The sequence below is a fragment of the Sminthopsis crassicaudata genome, chromosome 4 (assembly GCF_048593235.1).
Source record: "Sminthopsis crassicaudata isolate SCR6 chromosome 4, ASM4859323v1, whole genome shotgun sequence".
NCBI classification, from domain to species: Eukaryota; Metazoa; Chordata; class Mammalia; order Dasyuromorphia; family Dasyuridae; genus Sminthopsis; species Sminthopsis crassicaudata.
This window is the reverse complement of record NC_133620.1, coordinates 381,493,092-381,507,716: the sequence shown is the minus strand read 5'-3', so window position 1 is coordinate 381,507,716 and position 14,625 is coordinate 381,493,092. Positions and strand designations below refer to the sequence as shown.

Genomic DNA, 14,625 nt, shown 5'->3' with positions numbered 1-14,625 from the left:
TTTTTGTTATATTAATCAAGCCAAAGGCTTGAGGTAGATGGCTTCTGAAGTAGCTTCTAAATGGATGATCTGAAGAATCCTGAAGAAGAGAACAATGTTAGTAATTTTGGTGAAGAGAGCAGAAGTGCTCAAAATAATGAGTAATACAACTTCATGTTTTTTTAGAAATTCTCATTTTGGGGGGATACTGAGATATTTTACCTTTCATAGAGATTTCAGTTAAGGAGTATGACATTTATTCATTTAGCCTGTATTTAAACCAGCTTTCAATGAGCTTGTAGTCTAATTGGGTAGACAAGACAATTCACATAAAATAAAATAACCATCACAGAGTATCAGTAATGCAATAACTGTTTAAAGTTTAAAAGGGTGCCTACGATTAGCCAGAAATTCCTTCCATTGGTTTAGGCTGTGACCTATCTATGCCTTCTCCTCCTGCTCTGTGCTCTTCTACAAATCTTTTATAAAGGATTGACCCAATGTTTTTGGAGATATTCCCATAGGGTTTTATATTTCAAGATTCTTCATTTGCTGTACCATGTTTTCTATATATCATTGACATACTTCTTTCTCTGGGATCATACATATCCTCAATGATGCCATTTAGGGGACTTCTTCCATCAAGGGATGGGATGCACTATCTCTTACTTGTGTCTACCATATAATTTTTATTGCTTTTTACATCACTCACAATTTTTATTCTTTTGGGATTGTGAAGAATCATATAATGTCACTGCGAGAGCACTTGCATTAAAAATCTTGTGTGTGTGATTTAGTAAAGATCAGCACAGTTTCAAAAATGCAATCTAGCCCACTCTATTCTGCCTATTAAATTCTGGGCCCAATTGCTTATACATCTTCATTGTTTATACTAGGTAGATGAATTAATAGAGAGGCCATGTTATAGTCTTTGACTATCCATTTTTTCATCTATTTTTTTTTCTGTATGCATTGTTAGGATCCTCTCTATCTCTTTGTCTCTGTCTCATTCTATCTCTGTCTTTCTGTCTCAGAGTCTCTGTCTCTCTGTCTCTGTCTCTTTGTCTCTGTCTCTATCTCTGAGTCTCTGTGTCTGTCTGTCGCAAAGGGAAGACCTCACCATTTAGGAAAAACCTCCTTTTTATTTGGTCTGCTAAAGGACAACTTATACTCTGGTGAGCACATAGCTTGATGATTTATGAATTTTTGACATTAATAATCAGTTATTGAACAGTTATTCCTATGGTTACATTTTTTAAGGAATTCTGTATGATCTTAGCACATGGATGAGAGAATACTGATGAAGCAGATAGAGCCTTTCAGACTATCGGGCAAAAACTTTAAAAAACAATAAGCCAGCAACTAATAAATACAGCAAAATCTAGTATTCTCTTCACCTTTATTTTTTTTTATTAGTTTTTATTAATGTGCTTTGTTTCTTACATTACTATAGTTGTTCCATTTTTTTCCTTCGTTCTTTTAGAGCTAGATCTATTTCCTTTTCTGAGGTTTAATTCTTCAAAATTTCCATGAGGTTTTTTGATAGTTTGGGTATTTTCTATTTTTGAGAGTGTTCTATTTCTTTTCTGTCAGTTTTTTTTTTAAACATATAACTGGGCACACTATGTTCTGATTATTCTTTTTATTCTGGTTTTGCTGTGATTTTATATTGTTCATTTGCAATTTTAGCTATTTGATTTTCTTTTCTCTTTTTAAAAATCAGATTAAGTAAGAGATTTATCAATTTTATTAATCTTTTTTAAAGAACCAGCTTTTAGTTTTACTTATTTTTATGATTCTTTTCTCAACTTCTCTATTTCCCCTCTAAATTCTAATTCCTCCTCTTTTGTGCTTATTTTTGATTTGTTTATTTATTGGCTTAGTAAGTTTTTAAAATGCATATTCAGTTCATTAACTGCTCCTCTTCTTTTCCTGCTCCATTTTGTTAATATAATTATTTACTTTAAAGTAGTACTGGTCTTAGAGTCAGAAGACTCAATGGAGCAGTGACACATTTTAGTAATGCTACATTATAATAACCATAATGCCTCGTTAATCGGTTTGTGGCTCTCTAGCTTGACTTTCTGTTCCCTATGCTCATTTCTCTTCTATAATGCAGCAAAAAAAAAAAAAAAAAAAAAATTTCTCCTCCCTCATCCCTCAAAGGACAGTAAAATATCCTTAGCCTTTGGTGGAAATATTTCTCTCCTCTTCCCAATACATAACCAGCTTCTTCACCATCCCAGCAAAAAAAGAGAGAGGGAAGATGGGAAGGGTATTAGCTTAATTGTACACAGGCTTACCTTTTATAGAGCCACTGACTACATTATAAAATAAGAAAAAAACAATGGGGTCAAGTCAGCATATATTTATTGAGTTCCTGCCTGCCTGCTGTGCTAGGCCCTGAAGGGGATAAAGAGATTTTTTAAGATGTAGTCTCTACATTCAGGAAGCTCACTTGTAGCTCTCTATGAACTCCCACAGGGAATGAGTGAATCTCAAATCAATCTAGACAGTTTCAAAGTTCAGATTTTTGCAGAAAGTCTTACATGTTGTATTTATTTATATGTAAAAGATATTATTTTCTGAATGTCCAGTCTATAAAATAGGCAGTTTCCCCAGTAAACATTCTAGGCAAATGCTAAATCAAAAAGGAGAAGTTTTGCTTCGTTTTGTTTTGTTTCAAAGTGAACATCTTCATCTGGCTGCTGATCAAGTCTCAAAGCTTGCTTTGCTCTCATTGGACATCTCAGCAAACACCCCCTTCCAAACAAACTGCTGCTGGGTTGTCAGCTTTGTTATTATGCACAGTATATGTACAGTGTCTCTTTATTTTGTAAAATGCAGAGCTGTCATCTCATTCTTGAAAGCGGCAAGTTCAAGCCAGAATCATCACAGAGTGAGACAAAGATAAATAGGGAAAATCACTATTGATGTTTGTACCGCATGCTGTGCTTGAGCAGATCCAGGAACAGACTGGACAGTGCTGGTCTCCAGTGAGCTGCACACACAGCTGTCCTTCCCAACTGGTACTGAACCTTCTGCCTCCAACATTCTTTCCCTCCAATAGTAAACAGGGGATGCACCTCCCAAAGGAGCACCTAAAACACACAGCAGTTTCACAATGTCTCTTGGAAGGCTATCATTTGAGAATTTTTTTGCCAACTTTTAGAAGATGGATTAGTGCTAAGTTGTTTCTCAAAGCATTAAAAGAACAACAGATCTCAGAACTTTTTTTTAAGATCTCAGAACTTTTAAACATCATTGTTGGCAGAAAAGAGGAGAAAGGATGATGACTTTTTTTTTTTTACTTTCTTAATCAAAGAGATTTCCTCAATCATCATAGTGTGGTGGAAAGAATACAATATGAAATTGAAGAACTTGGGATAAAATCCTAGCCCTCCACTTGTGAGCTGTGTGACAGTGGGGAAATCTTAGTCCACTTCTTTGAGTCTGAATTTCTTCATGTATAAAATGAGGAATGAGCCTAAATAATCTCTACTATCTCTTCTAGTTAAAAATGTCTGATCCAATAATCCTAAGATTTTGAGGCATAGCAAAAAAGATGAAATCATACTGTTCAACTCTGAGAAGCTATTGAAGTTTGTCACTCCCTTCCAAGTTGCCATCAAAGAACCCTGAGGACATCAGACAGGATCTTGCTCTTAGAGGACAGCCTTTTGTCTGATCCATAGATGCCTTCTTTCTCCAGAATTAACAGATTCTTTGGATGTGGAAGTTGAAGAATGTCACCCTGTTAGAACTAGAGATACACAAGGAATAGGACTTCCTCTGAAGATAGGATAATTTTGTTGTTGTTGTTCAGTTGCTTCAGTGATATCCAACTCTTCTCAATCCCATTTTGGGTTTTCTTGGCAAAGATACAGTTTTCTCTAAGAGTTTCTGATGAAGAAGCCTTAGTCTAAATTCCAATTCAATTTCTGTCTCCCATGAGTCTTTCCTGCCAGTTCTCAATTCATTGCTTACAAAGTAATACCCTTTCTCCCAAACTTCTCACCTCCCTGACTTTTTTCCTATTGCTAACTTAGAAATCTTAGGCCTTGGGGCAGCTAGATGCCACAGTGGATACAGTACCAGCCCTAGAGTCAGGATGGACTTGAGTCAAAACTTGATTTCAGACACTTAATACTTTCTAGCTGTGTGACTAAGCAAGTCAGCTAACCCCAACTACTTCTTCAAAAAAAAATTTTTTTAAATCTTTAGACTTATAACCACATCTTCCTTTAAACTCCTTATGGCTACCTCTTTTAATGTTCTTAGCAACCATCGAGCTGAAGCCCTCAGCAGACCCATAACTAGAGTGAAATGAGTGGTGGAAATTTTGTCCCAGGGTGCCAAACTGAGAGGGCATTGACAGCACTTACAACCTCTCAGCATCAGTAGTCTAGCAAGAATTATTAGGCAACACTTTAAGAAATGACACATAAAAGTTTTAGTTAAATACAAGAGGACATAAAAAAGGCAGTATGATAGGGTGGAAAGAAGTCTAGAGTCAGGAGATCTACATTCAAACCATGTTCCTGATGCTTATAACCCGGTTGAGCTTGAGAAAGCATTTTTAAACTTACTGTGCCTCAGTTTCTTTACATATAATCTGAAAAGATTGGACTAGCTGGCCTCTGAGGTCTTTTTTTCTGCTCTATAAATATGAATCTTTGGGTGAGCTTCTTTATTAGCTGAAGAATACAAAGAGACTTCCTTAGTCATCCTGGCACTGATGGTGGGATGGGGGTACCACATACTGTGCTACTACACCACTAACCCTCATCTGATCTTGACTGGCCAGCTGGAAACATGGCTTCCCATTAATCATTCTGCTCACCTGAGAAACTCTGTCACATATTTCCTTTTCTTAGACTGAACCTAAACTTTTATCCTTGTGTTCAGTTCCCTGGTTTTGACCCATGCTGACCTGAATTTTTCACTCATTCATACTCTTGTTATCACCCATAAGCATGGACCACATCCTCCTTGACCATCCTCCTAAACTTCTTTTTCTGGCTGTTGTTTAATCACTTCTTTTGTGACACCATTTGGAGTTTTCTTGGCAAAAATACTGGAATGGTTTTCCATATCCTTCTTCAGCTCATTTTACAGATGAGGAAACTGAGGTAAACAGAATTATGTGATTTGCTCAGGGTCACACAGTGAGTAAGTGTCTGAGGTTACATTTGAAGTCAGGTCTTGCTGACGCCAGGTGTTCTATCCGCATTGCCACCTGGCTGTCCTAATTCTTAAAGTATTAGACTATCTATGATTGCTAATACTGTGTTTCATGAGAACAAAGCTCCAGCCTGTGGAACATTCTCTAGGAGTTCTATAACTGTTTACTGAATTGAATGGAGTTTTAATCACCTCCTCCCAGACACACCTACCTGAGTCCTAAGGATTTCTACAGAGCTCAACACTCCAGTTACCAGAAGTACTCCCCCAGTCCCACCCAGGTCTTTGCTATTTCCTCTAGTTGTTCTTTAGCTTGGAGAAAGCCCTAAGATTGGGTACACCCATCTTATTTAAAAGGGAGATGGGTGAATTGTTAAACAAAGTTGTTAGAAATATTAAGTTGTTAAAGAAATATTAACACATAAGCTGGTTCTCCCTCCCATTCTTCTGAAGAATTAAGAAAAGAAAAAACAGAAATTCTCCCACTAGGGAAGGGAAATCAGAGCTTTGAGCAGAAAGACAGGCAGCTATCCCAAATACTTTAGATTTATATGTATGCAGATAGCTTTAGAACCTAGCACACAAATTTCTAGTCTGGAAAACTGGGTTCAAATTCTACCTCAAAAACTTACTATATGAGCTTAGGTAAGATGCTTACCTTTCTCAACTTCAGTTTTCTCATATTTATAAGAGGGATAATAGTAATCTCTGTCTCACCAGGTGGTCGGGGCAGAAACAAATTGAATAATATATTCAAAACTTTTTGGAAAACTTAAAACACTGTGCTATTTTTGAAAAGGCCTCTCCCTTGTCATTTTTACCAGGGAGAAAAACCCGTGCTTTGATAGCAGCAGCAACAATTTGCTCATTTGCTGCTATGGAGTAATTAATTTGTACTGAAATGTCTACATAAGAACCTATATCTGTTAGTTGGTCACAGGTAATTGGAGTATTAACTCCACTTTGACTATTTCATTGGACTTGTCTCCTACCAAGCTCACTATATTCAGAAAGCCACAACAAGTTTTGTCCAGGTTCTAAGCATGTCCTTGCTATAGATTTCCAGTCCCTAGGGGTTAAGACTTCAGAAGCCAACTTCTGTAATAACATCTTAACATAAGCTGATGTAGCCCCATAAAGAGTGCAAACCTTTTTCAGGTCTTTGAGGATTTCTATATCAAAAGGAGTATATCTTCTATTTTCTTGACCTGAGGAGTTAAACTGTTGAATCACAGGATACATTCTTATTTTCAAATCAGCTGTATTCTGCCCTTCCTCTGTGGCTTTAAGTAGTGCCTTTTGCAATCTAGTCATAGGAGGGGATAATTGCTGGGTGGGAGGTGCTGGTGGTATCACTGCCCCTCCCACTACTCTTCCTCCCTCCATCCCAGAAGGTGAAGTTGACCGGGGAGTGTCAAGGATCTGCTCTGGTTTAAGTGGAGTTGAAACTGCCTTGTGAGAGTGAGAATCACCATGCCCTTCAACTTCACTTAACTCCTCATGCCCTCTGGCGATATTGCCATTAATCTGTCCTTTGTCTTCCTCTTTTTCCTCACACTTCCTCATCTGGCTGTTCTTAAAACTTTTCTTTTTTCTATAACTCGCAGGATTATTTAAGGCCAATTGTATGATGTTGTATATATAGAATGTTTCCTTGGAAATTGAATCAGGAACTTTATCATTGTAGTATTCCTATAGTTGATCTACTAGTTTCCAATTATCTAGCTCTTTATCTTCTTCCTTTAAGAACCAAGGAAATGTGAATTCTAATATATCCAAGAGCCCACCAATCTGCTCCCAAGTTACAAGTAAGCCTTGTCTCTTGATCAACTTGAGTATGCTTTCTATAGTGCAACCTGAGGTGGGAGTGGGGATGGAGCTGGGGATGGGGGAGAATCTTTTCCTAATATCTGCCCCATTTCAGCTAGGAAAGGTTACTAGTTTAGCCCTTAATGAAGTAAGTTCCCTGTTTGTTAATTAAAATACTCACCCTATTTCCTGATCACTAGGGACTTCTTCAGTGAAATTAGGGTCCTTGGTTCACAGGTTGGGCACCAAATGTGAAGTCCAAGTTAGCTCCATGTTGACCTCAGGATCAGCCAGAGTCAGGATAAGCAAAAGTCTTTGGTCTTTAGGAGGAGAAATGAAGGAGATCATTCACATCACAGCGATCTCCCCCCCAATTGACTTCCCTTCTCCTTACAAAAGTCCTCTGGCTTGTAAAATAAGCCCTACTACACCCCTAATCCCACCTACAATTGTCTGCATACCAAAGGATGGAGCCAGCATAGAATAGTAGTAAAGGCCATTTTCCAAGCATATGCTAATAGAGTATTGACCAATAGATAATTAGCCTTAAGTGCTGGGTTGTGTGATTCCAGTGCACCTATTCAGAGTTTTAGCCCTTTACATAAGATATACTGATTGTTTGGACTTTTGCAAATCTTATTGTTCCAAGAAATTCTCTAAGACTCTACCTGAAAGGTATCCACCTGCATTAGAAGTAGGAATTAACTTCATGAATCAATTTATAAAGGCCAAGACCTTGTACCTGAATAGCTGATATTTATATTTACATGCATAGACTTGCCCAACTCATTAAATGTAACAGTTTATATTTATATTTACATACCACTTCGGGTTCTTCCTTACAATAAGGTTGTGAGAAAAGTATAACTGTTATTATGTCCATTTTATGAAAGAAAACTGAGGCTCAGAAAGATTAAATTGCCTGCCCAAGAGCTCAAAGAAGATAAATATCAGAGTAAAAACTTCCAGGAATAAGATGTATTGTACACTGCCCTGCTTAGATCACATATAGAATATTATCATCAGTTCTGGTCATCAGTTTTTAAGGAGGTTTATTCTCCTCAGTGGTCTAGGGGCTAGAGTTTTTAAAGGACTAAATCTGAATCCATTTACTTCTGAGTACCTCCCCAAAGAACTCATCTCTGTGCCCATGATTACCAGTCACACTGAAGATGTTCAGTGACAGAACATGCATAATGCATAAAATATGGGAGAAATGATCATGAATAATCAATAATTTGGTAAGATTCAGGCTTCTACCTTTTTTTTTTAATCTTCATTTCAAGATTTCACTCTTTGAAGGTTGAGCTAACCTTCTTCTTTATCTAGACCTCATCAAGGGTAGGACAGCCACTATGTTCTACTCAGTTTTGAATAGATTGCTCAAGGCTCAAGGTAACTTAAGAAATTAAATAACATAATCAAAGTTTAGATCCAGCCTCTCATTATAATATTCATTCCCTCATTGATTGACATTCTCGGGGAACACTTCCTTTCTACTGGATGGACAGATGAGAACATTCTTCTTCTGCTGGATGGACATGAGCCCTCTGCTATGGGATTGTCTTTGGTCTAAGAGAAAGATGGTCAAATGACCATCCTTTAATTAAAATGCTTACATTGTTAATAAAATGGTTAAATTGTCCAGAAATTATGTCTCAAACATGTCTAAATACTACAAGTAAAAATAATAATACTAATAGTATCTAATCTGTAAGACCTAAGTTCAAAGCCCACCTCTTACTTACTAGCTATATGCTTATAAAAGCAATTTTCTTAATCTCTCTAAATCTCAGTTTCTTAATTTGTAAAACTGAGATACATTCTAAAGGGCTACATTCTAGTGACCATGGCACTTAGGTTGTGGTGACTGAGATTATGTATACAAAACATTCTGCAAACCTTAAAGCATTAAATACATGTCAACTATTATTATCTTCTAAGGAAGCCTGTTTCCTTTTTGAGCATTAAATGAGAAATTCTCCCTTATATTGGGCATATTATCTGTCACATTGGAACTTTACCTATTGGTTTTTAGTTCCATCCCATGGGACCAAGCTGAATGAATTTTATCCTTCTACATGACAGTCTTCTAAATATTTGAATAAAATGATCATATTTCTTTCTAAGTATTCTCTTCTCCAGACTCAAACATCCTCGGTTCCCTCAACATTTCTTTACACATTATTATTATTTTAAAACTTTCCTTGCAATACTAATTGCCACCATCTGGATATACTCCAGCTTGTCAATATCTCCCTTCAACTGTGGTGCCAAAAAGCTGTCTGATCAGCAGAGAACACATATGCAATTGGATGTTTTGGTTTTCCAATTAGAATGTAATTTTCTTAAAATCAGGGACCATATAATTATATCTTCTGCTTTTTGACACTGTTCCATATATATATATATATATATATTTGTCCTGTCCTGACACACATTAGTTGTTTGACCCCAGGATATTAACCTTTCAGTGCTCTAGGTAGCTAAGACTAGGACAGATCTAAATGCATTGGTAGATCGATACCCTTCAACTTACAATTCTTACATCAATGAAACCAAATATCCAGTGTCTATTCCAGATTCACATAGCACTGTGCTGGACATATAACAAGCAATCAGTAATTTGCCAAATAATATCCCAAGCAAGACTTCTTTTTTAACTCAATCAGAATTTATTAATAGTCTTTTACACACAAAGCACTATGTTAAGCACTAGGGATATGAAAATGAAATGAAATGTAGTCTTTACTCTCAAGGTAATAGCAAATGTGGGCAAGTAGTGCATAGGGGAATCCGATGTGCAAACTAGTAATTAATTATAACACAAAACAGAATGCTATAAGAGTAAAGAATAGAGTCAAACAAAATTATGGAAGACTATTTATGATGGAGATATTTTCATGGGATTGGGAGATGTGGAGCTTCATAAAGGAAATGACTTATTAATTGGGTCTTAAAAGAAGAAGGAGATTAGGTAATGGAGAATCCATTGGAGGAATGGGTGAACAAAAAGGGAAAGGGCAGAATGAGGACAAAGAACAGAGAATAAGTAAGTTTGGCTGGAATTTAGAATATGCAAAGGGGAGTAGTATGAGATAATATAGGAAATGTAGAGTATGAATAGATGAGTTGAACGCCAAAGATTAGGAATTTATAATTTATTTTTTAGGCAATATGTAGCTGCTAAAGTTTTTTGAGAGAAGAATGATGTAATAAAAGCAGTGCAGTGGTATGAAGGATTGATTAGATAAGAGATGATGCAAAAAGAGAATTAGGAGGCCAGGCACTAATTCCTATAAAGGAGGGCTTTATTTCTCCTACTTAAATGATAATAAAAGCATAAGAACATCTAAGGTATTTTTATATGCTCTTTTGATCCCTATGTTGAGGGAAATGTGGGAAATCAGTTTCATTGCATTAACCCTTAAACATACATATATACATATATACACATACACACAAATACAATCACATAATAAATCTATATCTATATCATAGAAAGAACATTGGACTTAGAATCCAAAGACCTAGGTTTGAGGCTGATGATCAAAGTTGCTTTTCCTGTAGCAGCCCTGTAAGTACAACTATTATCTTCATTTATAAATTTGAAAACTGAGGACCCCAGAGGTTTGACAAGTTCCTCAAAGTCATCCAGAAAGTAAATGGTTGAGGTAGGATTTGGACCCAGGACTCCTGAAGTCAACTCCTAGTGTTTTCTGGGTTTACTATATCATGCTAAATGAGAGAATATGTGCAAAGTGAAATTTTCACACCAGTGCCTGAGAAAGTTTTACTCTTACCTGCCCTCCAGTGAAATGACCAGGAAGCAAGTTTTTCCTGTTACATTACAGAAAAGAAATAGGGAATGGAGAAACAAACCAGAGATCCACAACCTAATTAGCTAGGTATCACAGTTACTATAATGAAGCACTATCAAATGTATCCCCATTTTACAAAAAAAATGAGACCCAGAGATGTCAGGGACTTTACTTATGGTCAATTAGTCAGTGTCAGAAATGGGCTGTGAATTCAGGTCTTCCAGAAGCTTAGTCTGGATTTATATCTGTTATGTCATGTTTGGTCACTGAAGTTCTTCACTGTGACTGGAAGTCATGGATAAAGGGATGGGCTGTTAGTACCAGTATTCAGAAATGGGTACCAGAAGCAGGTAATCCTGGATTCAAAGCTTCCTTACCATGTAAGGACCAGTGGTTCTCAAAGTGTGGTTCAGTGAATCCTGGAGGATCTCTGAAATCCTTTCAAAGGGTCTACAAATTCAAAATTAGTTTTTTTTCTAATATGACAAATATCTAAAAATGTAACCCATATAAACAAAAACTCTTTGGGCAGATTCTCAATAGTTTTTAATAGTGTAAAGATACTGAGGAAAAGAGTTTGAGAATCGCTGTTCTAGGCAATGTACAAAGGACTAGAGATACAAAGAAAGGTAAAAACTTAGTTCTTCCTTCAAAGAACTTACATTCTAATGGGGGAAGTAACAGGCAAATAAAAGTGGATAGATATGTAAATATGTGTTTACATATATATGCATATGTATTTACATATATATAAATATGTCAATTATATCTATCTTATCTATCTGAGATGGAAGGTAATTTTAGGGAAGACACTAACAGGGCAGTGGGAAAAGCCTCCAACAGAAGATAGGGTTTGTAATGAGTCATGAAGAAAGCTAGGAAATAGAGGTGAGAAGCAAGGGAATACCTGGCATGGGGAACAACCAAGGAAAAGAGATCTGAGAGTGGACATGTTGTGTCTTAAAAACAAGAAGGCTGGTATAATAAGACTATAAAAATGGGAAAGGGTAAGGCTGTAACAGGCTCTAGACTATAGAGAGTATATAGTATTTGCTTATGAAGGTAATAGGGAGCTACTAGAGTTTATTGAGAGGCAGTGAGGTGATGCCATAGTGTACAGTTCAAATTTAGCCTCAACTGTGTGATCCCAAGCAAGTAATTTAATCCTTTTTGCCTCTGTTTCCTCATTTATAAAATGAGATGTCAGTTTCCTAATCTGTAAAATGAGCTAGAAAAGGAAATGGCAAACCATTTCAGTATCTTTACCAAAAAACAAAATAAAACAAAACAAAACAAAAATCCTAAATGGAGTCACAAAGTGTTGGACACAACTGAAAACTGAATGACAAAATTTTATTGACTAGGAGGTGAAATGGTCAGACTTTGTATTTTAGGATAATCACTTTGGTGGCTGAGTGAAGTATTGATTGGAATTAGGAGAGATTTGAAGCAAAAAGACCAACCAGAAAGTTATTGAAATAGTCTAACTTTGAGGCAATGAGATCTGAACCAGAATGATGGAAGATCATAGGAGAAAAGAGGACATATGCTGACACTGTTGTGAATGCAGAGCAACAGAGCAGAGATGTGGGGTGAATGAGAGAGAGCAGTTGAGATTGATGCCCAGGCAGTGAGCCTGGGTGACTGGGAAGATGGTGTTATCCTAAATTGTTGTTGTTCATTCTTTACTTTGGAAGAGAACCGATGACATTATAAGGGATGTCTTGACGTGCTTGTGAATTGAATTTAAGTGAGGTCATTGCACAAAGTCTTTACCTTTGTTCTCTTCCTGACTCATCAAAGTTCTGTTAGGACAAAAGTCAAGGCGACTGGATTGCAGTGGATAATTTTCATGTCTTCAATGCCTGATCAAATTCTCAGCATTCCATGATTGCTTCAACCTCCCTCATGGCCATCAGGATGATTTGTTCTTGTCCACCCATTCTTCTGGGGAAGTCATTACATTGTTGGGTAGATATCCTCCTCACTCATTGCAAGTCTGAAGCCTCAATGTTTACTAGAATATTGTACAATCTCCAGCTTCTTGAAGCTACAGGTGGGAGATGGATGAATCAGGTAAATATGAAAGACCCTGAAAAGGGTTCAGCAAGCTCTTCCACCAAGGGTGCTAATCCTCCCTGAACACACCATACTCCCCACCCTGAACCATAATAGAAGTTTGAAAGAGGGGAAGGTTTCAGGTAAGAGATAATGAGTTCTGTTTGGGACATGTTAAGTTTGAGATGCTTAGATGACATCTGGCTTAAAATGTCCAAAAGGCAATTTGATGATGAGACAGACTTTCAGGAATGAGGTCAGACTTTCCACTGACACCATACTGCCCTTATACTGCAAACTAATCCTTCAACTTGTGTTTATTGACTTCCTCCTATATATAAAGTAGTCTTTGAAGTGTGTGTATAAGATACATCTTATACAAGTGTCTGCCCGCAAAGAAGTTATAATTTACTCAAAGCATATCAGTTCAATACTTCAGCACGTAGTTCATTCTCCTCAGACTGACCATAAAAATTTGATAGAGAAAATAGTAATAGAGAGTGAAGATAGGAGATACTAAAAAGGTGGGAATCTACTTAGGGATGAAGTAAAACAAATTTAATATAACCAGTAGCTACTTTCAGGAATATATCAAAGATAAAAACAGAAAAAAGTTATTATGAAAAATTATTTAATATTATAGCTTCCAGCTATAAAAGATCAAAGTATCATATTTGTATATACAATATATATATGGATATGGATACAAATATATTTATGAAAATTATATTCATTTGTTACCATTGAACTTCATAAATGTAGAATGCACATTGTATTTTGCATAATTTAGTTATGGTTTTACTGCCTCATAAAATCACTTGAAAATTCCAGCTCGGAAGTCATACAGCTTTACTACTTCTAGAGAGAATTTTATTATAGCAGCAAAAATAGGTTCATTTCAAAAAGCAACTCACTCTGTGTCAGGCAGAGACTAGGCACAGAGGTATAAAAACAAAAATGAGACAGGCATTGTCCACAGGGAAAGTATATTCTAAAATAATTGGTTTATTATTTTTCCCTTGGTCTTTTTTCTTAATTAAAGAAAAGAAATTTTTTTTCCTTTTCTTCTGTGCAAATGGAAATATTCATAGTTCATTAGTATACTATACTCTAGTAGAAGTTTAAGCCATATGTAAGTTTATATTAAAATTACAATTATATAAATATAATATATAATAAAATTATAACTTCTTATTATATGTGTATATCACATGTATATATAGAATATATAATAGAATTAACATATAAAATTTTATATTAGAATTATATGCAATTTAGAATTTAATTAAAGCATAAGATACATACATATACATATATACCATTTATAAACTTCTGTAGCTAGGGGATATATCTTTTTTAATTCTTATCTTTCTTACATCTAGCAGAATGGCCATGTGCACATTAGAGAAAGTAATATACATTTAGCTAATTGAAAGTGGTACCTTGCTATAAATATCTAAGAATTTAAAAACTTCTGGGGTAATCAAAAATTTACCTATGTACACATATATGTATGATTATACATATATGTATGTAGATACACCTTTTCACAATGTTTCAGCATTCTATTTAAATAGTTATTCTATTTAAATAGCAATCCCATCTACCCACCAGTATTGTTACTTCAAAGCTACCTCCTCCCATTTCTCTACAATGTGTCTACTAGTTTTATGAGCTTATGCTAAGGAAATTTAAAACTCTTAAAAGTCTTTCTGACCTCTTAGGGAATGCTTATGAGGATGGACTAGAACTTAGTCCTTCTTGAATATCTTTG

The 14,625-nt window shown here is 35.9% G+C and overlaps 1 long non-coding RNA gene across 1 annotated transcript in view; it reads left to right on the top strand.

Moving 5' to 3' along the window:
- Positions 1-1,086: 1,086 nt before the first annotated feature.
- Positions 1,087-14,625, top strand: part of LOC141539512 (uncharacterized) — a 249,422-nt gene continuing 235,883 nt past the window's right edge. Inside the window, exon 1 of the long non-coding RNA XR_012481313.1 lies at positions 1,087-1,154. This is a non-coding gene — a long non-coding RNA (uncharacterized LOC141539512). The remainder of the gene's footprint in view (positions 1,155-14,625) is intronic.